The sequence below is a fragment of the Plectropomus leopardus genome, chromosome 9, assembly GCF_026936395.1.
Source record: "Plectropomus leopardus strain MGB_pleo_1.0 chromosome 9, ASM2693639v1, whole genome shotgun sequence".
Taxonomy (NCBI): Eukaryota; Metazoa; Chordata; class Actinopteri; order Perciformes; family Serranidae; genus Plectropomus; species Plectropomus leopardus.
Window position 1 is genome coordinate 20,743,447 of NC_142184.1, and position 7,032 is coordinate 20,750,478.

Consider the following 7,032-nt stretch of genomic DNA (forward strand, 5'->3'; position numbering starts at 1 on the left):
CGGACAGAAAACCTCACTTTAAAACAGTACTGTTAATCTGGACATCCTGCCTGCAAAATGTCAGTTTAAGAGATAATGGCACTGAAATGAGGATCCTCTCACCTGTGTGGGCTTTATTTTGTGTAGCAGCGCTCTTTGGCCAGGCCACTAGTTTATACCAGCGACCAAACACCATGAGCTCACGCTGGCCTGCGGCATTAGAGGAGCGTCTGTGTTTGGGCCGTCCTTCTTTGTAGAAACAGTCAGTGTGTCAGCCCTATACACTTCCAAGTGCCTTTATATACCACCTGGAAAAACACACAAGCAATACACATGATGTTGTTGAGCTAACACTGCCTCAGGAAAAATTACCCGAGGGTCAAGATCATTATGGATACATAAACATTGCGGAAAACACACATTTGCATGGCATCTGTTGATCTGTGTTAGTTTCTGTGTTTGTGTGCATGTCTTTGGGTATGATTCTCTGGCAGAAAGCATGACTTGACAATCAATAGTGGAGACAGGAAATAAAATCTAGAAAATGACTTGTCCATTTCACTCTCCCCCACCAGCCTGGGGTGGGACAGCATTTCCATGGAAATGATTCTCTGTTTTGTTTGCAAAACACTGAATTGTGACAACAGAATCTCCAATTATTGCCTCATGCAGGGCCATTGGTCAATTTTGTCATCAAACCGTAAAGTTAAACACAGTCCAATTTCAACAAACTTTCCAATGATTGCTGGACTTTGAACATTTACCGTAGGGGGGCTTTTGGAGGAGACACACAACTCTTCTTGGGTGGATAGCTCTCTGCTCTGCTCTATCACTGTGATCTGCCCCTGACATCTTGAGTGGGCAGGGATGGGTGTGCTCTATTTGACAACAAAGGCCTACTGAGTGGGCACCATCAGAGATCAAGAGCTCTCCAGTCTGGATTAAATTGTCCATGCTTCCCTCATTAGCTTTGATGACTCACTATGGCTGGCTTCTGGCAGCACATGTCAAGGACACTGCTAACCTCTAAACTTAATAAGCAAATCTCTGCCAGGCGGACTGAGGCTAAGAGAGTGCACATGAGCTGCACACATGGCCATGTTTACAATCAACAGCATCTTGAAATATGAGTTCAACCAGCACAGCAAATTGGTTTGATTTCTTTCAAAAAGTACAGAGAAGGCAATGAGCAACTTAACAGCACATACCCCCCCCCCCCAAAAAAAAACAATAAAATAATTAGTTACAAGAAAATTACCAGAAAATAAGCAACAAAACAAACAAAAAATGTACAACAAAAAAATTAAAAAACATTTTCAGTATATATAGATATGTATATTTTTTTCTGTAAAATAATTTTAAACATAGAATTGTAATTATTATACATATGTTTCTGGACAGTTTACCTAAATTTGATTATATTCTATCACCTCCACCCCTGCTTTTTTAAAATTAACTTTCAGGTCATGTTCTTTGTTGCCTTTTACGGATTTCTTGCAATTTGTGTTTCTCATTGCATTTTTGCCCATGTTTTTGAAAAAAACAAAAACAAAACAAAAACCTCAGGTTTCAGAGTTTAATGGCTTGTGTGAGGCATGTGAACGCAGCAAAAAGAGAACTGATATCAAACCAGGTTTTAAAGGGTAAATTAAACTCCTGATAATAATTTAGTAATAAATAACCCCACATGAGCATGAGATCTTTCACATTGAGAGCAATATTTTCGCACATTGTGGAATCATGCAAATATATGGCCACTTCACCTTGTGCTCCGAGCTCACAGGCTTCCTGCTGCAATAACCTTAATCCTCGACTCACCTTTGATACATTTACGACAGGTCAGGCAGCTGCATGCGGCTCTTATGTAATCTGTACATGCATGCATCTGCCATTGAATATAATCTGTACCACATATGGGCCGATTGGAGTCCTGCATGCGTTACAAAGGAACATGTTTTCACTTGCATTTCAGAATACATTAACAACATCTTGTTTTTTCTCTCCCTCTCCACATGATACTGACCAGCAGCCCCCCTGTCACCATTGCTAATACAGGCGTGATGTCAAAAAACATGTTTAGCAATTACACGTGTAGGCCCAGGCTGTTTGGATGCGGGCAGTCGGCCGAAGCATATTACATAACAGGACGCTCCAAGTAGCCTACAGGCGAAGTCGACAGCTCAAATAAAGCACACTACACATGGAGACCACTGGGCAGCCTGAAGTCAGCCTGGAGTCTGTGGGCTGCAGGAGAAAAGTGCAGCTCGACACACATCGCCGCCAACTTATCAGGAGTAAAACATTCCGTCGGGCAACTTCAATCTTGGCACTTGGGTGTCCTGATATCGCGGGGATGTGCGGTTACAGGACCAGTGTACAGTCATACTAACTGGGCCTGTCTCCCTCACTGTAAACGTCATTATGTTTAGACTCCAAACAGGTCACCGGGCGAGAATGGTGGGAATGCTGTGAGGCAAAATGTACAAACATTTGCATCTCATGAGAAAGGAAGTGTATATGAATTGCCTGTGCCTGCATAAGGACCTGTGCTTAGTGGGTACAGTCCTGCAGGACAGTTCAGGCTGCCGCCGCAATCGTCACAGCAAAACACTGTAGTACAAGTCAGCTGTTGGCATTTTTTCCGACTGCTGTAACTGCGTTTCGCAACAAATTAACATTGTGCAGAGCCCAACAAAGCCACTGTGAAGCTCAAGAGAGGCAGCGTACTTACCATTGAACATCCTCGTTACATGACTAACTGTAACACCGCAGTGGAGCTCCAGTTTAGCTCCGCGTTCAGGCTCCACGCAGCCGCCGTCACGCGCTTCAGATGCGGGTCGGTCAGTGTGGAGGAGGAGGAGGAGGGGGGGGATTTTGGGGTCAAAGGGAAGCGAGGAAATACTGCGAATCTGGCCGGACAACCTTCGCTCTTCACAGCCAGAGCTACAGTGCATTCCCACCGCCTCGACCTCCCCAACTCCCTCTCTATCTCTCTCTCTCTTACACACACACATGCACACACAGCAAACACACACAGGCTGCACACGCTCGCACGAGCTGCATTCGTGAACACAGGAGTCCCCCTAGAGGTGGCACGCGCGTGCCTCTCCCGCGTTTGCTGCAATGTTGTCCAATTGTAACTTTTTTCTCACTTTTATATCAACTATAATATCACCCAAAATTTTAACACACAATACAAATTAGAAACATAATGTATATCTATTTTTACGTGGTAGAAAACATTTGAAATCCAAGCAGTCCTGTCAAAGAGCACATTCAAACCATTCAAACATTGTTACAGTACCACCCAGTGGACAAAATGTATAACCACTGCAAAGATCCCCCAAAGCTGGCGCGCTGAAACTATGCCACATTATTATCTTTGCAGTGTTTTCATTTATGAGAAGAGGACATTTTAAAGTTAAATCAATAAAGACAGTAAATAAACAGGATCAGGTTAAGAACCAGCCGGTAAGTAGTCCATCACTTGATAGTGTTTAATCTGTAAACCAGTAAGGCAACACTGGTGTTGACATAGAAGAATGTGTTGACTTTTCACCCTTAAAACAACTACACACCCTGCAAGATCCCAACCAGGAACTTTAAATATGAGGTTACAGTAAGCTGTTACACTGCTGCATAACACATGTTGATATTATGTAGATCTAGCAGACTGCTTTATTATGCTATAGTAATTATAGCAGGCTTACAATATAGGCCTGCCATCAGTGGTGGAATGGAACATTTACTCAACCACTTTACTTGAGTATTTTCTTTTCAATGCCACGTTATACTTTTACTACACTATATTTCAGAAAGAAATATTATACTTTTTACTTTATTACACTTCATCTGACAGCTGTTGCTTTACAGATTCATATTTTTTTGCGTAAAAACATAAGGAGAGTTTATCAAAAATGATGTGTTGTTATAAATTAAAATGAACAGTTCATACAAGTACAGCAGCAATGTTTAGTTGATTATTAATCACTTGATTGACAGAAAATTAATTAGCAACATTTGCTAAACATTTAAATCTTTATCAATTTAAAAAAAACTATTTTTAGTTCTATTGTTTTCAAATATTTTTAAAGGTTTTTTTTCTTTGCATTTTAAATAAATTTGACTTTTTGGGGGACATTTTTACCTAATAAATTTGAGTTTTTACAATGTTTTTCTTTTTTAAATGTTTTTTTTTTAAATATATTTTTTATTAACAATTTTGAGTGTTTGGGATGTTTTTTTGAAAAACCTTTCAGTACTTCAGTTCTTTTTCTTGAATATACTTACTTACATTTACTTCAATAACATTTTCAATACATGACTTTGACTTTTAACAGAGTATTTTTTCAGTGTGGTATCAGTACTTTTACTTAAGTAAAGGATCTAAATACTTCTTCCCCTTCTGCCTACCACACTGTGCATTACAACTACCATAGTCTAAATCCACTCTTGATTTTCCCATACAGGGAAATGCCAGTGTGACAGCAGCAGAAGCACAAGAAAAGATGCAAATATAGGCAAATTTGGAAAAACTTAAAATACATCACAAATCATGCAAAATTACTGTACTAAGTTACATACTATACACCAACATAAATAGTAAGTGTAAAGTCAACTGAGAACAAAACAGTTACTGCAGTGTTAGCAGATTAAAATATAGTTAATGCATTTATGCCATTTATAGTATTTTCTGCAGTCTTCCTGCTCAAAACTGCACAGCTTTTTCTAAAATAGCTATTTTGTAAATACTTGTAATGTTGTATTTTTAGAGTATTTCTGCCCTATTTTTATTTTATTTTTTCTGTTCTGTCTACATATTATTAGGTGTTGTATACTTTGCTTTATTTTTGTTCCTCCTTATATGTTTATTGCATGTTTAAGGTATGCACCAAAAAAAAACATCAAAAAAGCTAATTCCAAGTAATGAAAACCTATTGGTAATAAATCCCTCTCTGATTTTTATTTTGTTTGGAGTTAGTGGGTTATGTAGAAGTTAAATCACGACTCAAAGAAAAAAGTTGTAAGTTGTGAGTTGTAAAGCCAACTTAAACATATACAATTTTGTCCATACGCTATACAATGCTGTTTATCAGTTTGACCAGCAGTGGGCGCCATTAGTCACCAACAGTTTCCACATACCTTCTCTGTGCAGCCTGTTGTGGTTTCATTTTGTTCACTCAGAAATGTTTGTTTATTAGTACTCCTCTTGGATGTTTTATCTGCAGAATGATGTATGTGCAGTTTGACTCTAGAGAAAGCTGTTTTCACACTCATCCACTGAGAGGGGGAAGATTTCTCTTTCTTCATGTGAAATTTCAGAACACCATGATTTGTGACATCACATCTAGTTTGGAGGTCAGTCCTGGTTCAGTATGAAACCCTGAGCACTCAGTGCACAAACACTGAGCATGGACTTGAGTAAGAGACACCTTGTGTTCAGTAATTAAAACTTTTGATATGGAGAAATCAATATTTACATTTTCAATATTTGGATTTTGAAAATGAATGGAGAAACAGGAGATGGTTGCCACATTATTGTTTTTGTCTCAGCACTAACAACTCATTGAATTCTTGTATGAGAGCTCTCAAATTTTGATTCAAAGTACCATTATTTGTCTACTATAAATAGCAATGTACCCAGCTTCTGCAACTACATCACAGCATTCAATAATTGATGATCTTTGGAATAGCTTCCAAAAAGATTTGAAACTCAGAGAAATGGTCCCTCTGCCTGATTTTTAAAGCTCTCATTAGTGCAACAGTGAATGAATCAGTTGGCACTTGTTATTGTGTGTAGGTATTTTAATATTTCTGTACGTTTACTATATGTTTTTATCGTAGTTGTCTGTAAATTTTCAAATGCTTCTGTCTTGGCCAGGTCTTCCTTGAAAAATATATTGTTGATCTCAACGGGACTTACCTGGTTAAACATGGGTTGAATTTTAAAAAAAGAAAGAAATTAAAGTACGAGGAATCCCATTCCACCCCATCCCATCCCACTGTCTGCCCCACTGCATGGTAAGTTGGAAAAAAACTCATATTTATCTATTTTTTGTTTGTTTGTTTTGTTTTGTTTTTCTGCTTATTGTCCCTATGTTCCTGACAAAAAATATTTTTAAAACGACAGAAAAGAAAGTGGTGATGTTACAACCATCCCTGGTCTCCCCTATATATATTTTAAGATTTTTTAAAACTTTGTATTTAAACTTTGTAGGGAAAGAAATGATTCTGAAAGTATTTTATGTGTGTGTTAAAACATGTCTAAAGGGGTTCTTTACATTTTTCTTGCACTTTCTGTTGGTAACTATTTGACACAAACACAAACAAGCTGCCTCAAACCCAGGACAACGTGAATTATCACCAACCACAAGGTGCTCCGGTCCACTTTATGGGTGCCCTCCCCGTGTGTGTGTGTGTGTGTGTGTGTGTGTGTGTGTACAGTGACTTTCTCCTGTCTTTTTGACATTGGCAGTGTGCTACCTGACAGGGGGCGGTCGATTGGCCCTGTGTAAGTGGAAGGCGTTTACAGGATGTGAGGGGGCCAAAGTGCTGGATCAGTGAAAACCGAGAAGACCCGCATCTCACCCTGCCTGCCTGGACATCTTCAGCCAGCGAACACAAGACGTCTCCATCCGCTGAAAACAGCATCCCAATCAAACATCAACAAAAGGAAATATGAGCATTAGGTAGACGTATCTTTTCAATGTGTAGCCTAATATCAGCAGGAGATACAGAATGATCGAGTTTCATTCATTTCCTGCAAAAATAACAAATCAAAAGGGCCAAATTTGCATCAAGTTTAAATCATATAATCGTAGCCTAATAAAAATAAGAATGTCAGTGAGTGAATGAGTTGGGACCCTGATTCAAGAGGGCTGGTACCAAACTTACAGACGATCATCATATATTCAAATTCAAAAATAGAAATCCGGGAGGGAAAAAAAAACGGCAGAAAATTCTCGGGGACTTGGCTGTGTGAAAAGTGCAGGTCTTGCATAATTTATAAAGAAAGCTGTAATCTATCCATCCGTGTGTCCGTGCCTATGGCTT

General features: G+C 39.0%; 1 protein-coding gene across 1 annotated transcript in view; it reads right to left on the minus strand.

Moving 5' to 3' along the window:
• Nucleotides 1–2,997, minus strand: part of LOC121946788 (adenylate cyclase type 6-like) — a 46,700-nt gene extending 43,703 nt beyond the window's left edge. The window contains exons 1-2 of the mRNA XM_088082197.1: nucleotides 2,711–2,997; nucleotides 103–287 (exon numbers count right to left, since the gene is read on the minus strand). The gene's annotated coding sequence lies outside the window, so the exon portion shown is untranslated. The remainder of the gene's footprint in view (nucleotides 1–102; nucleotides 288–2,710) is intronic.
• Between the last annotated feature and the right edge of the window lie 4,035 nt (nucleotides 2,998–7,032).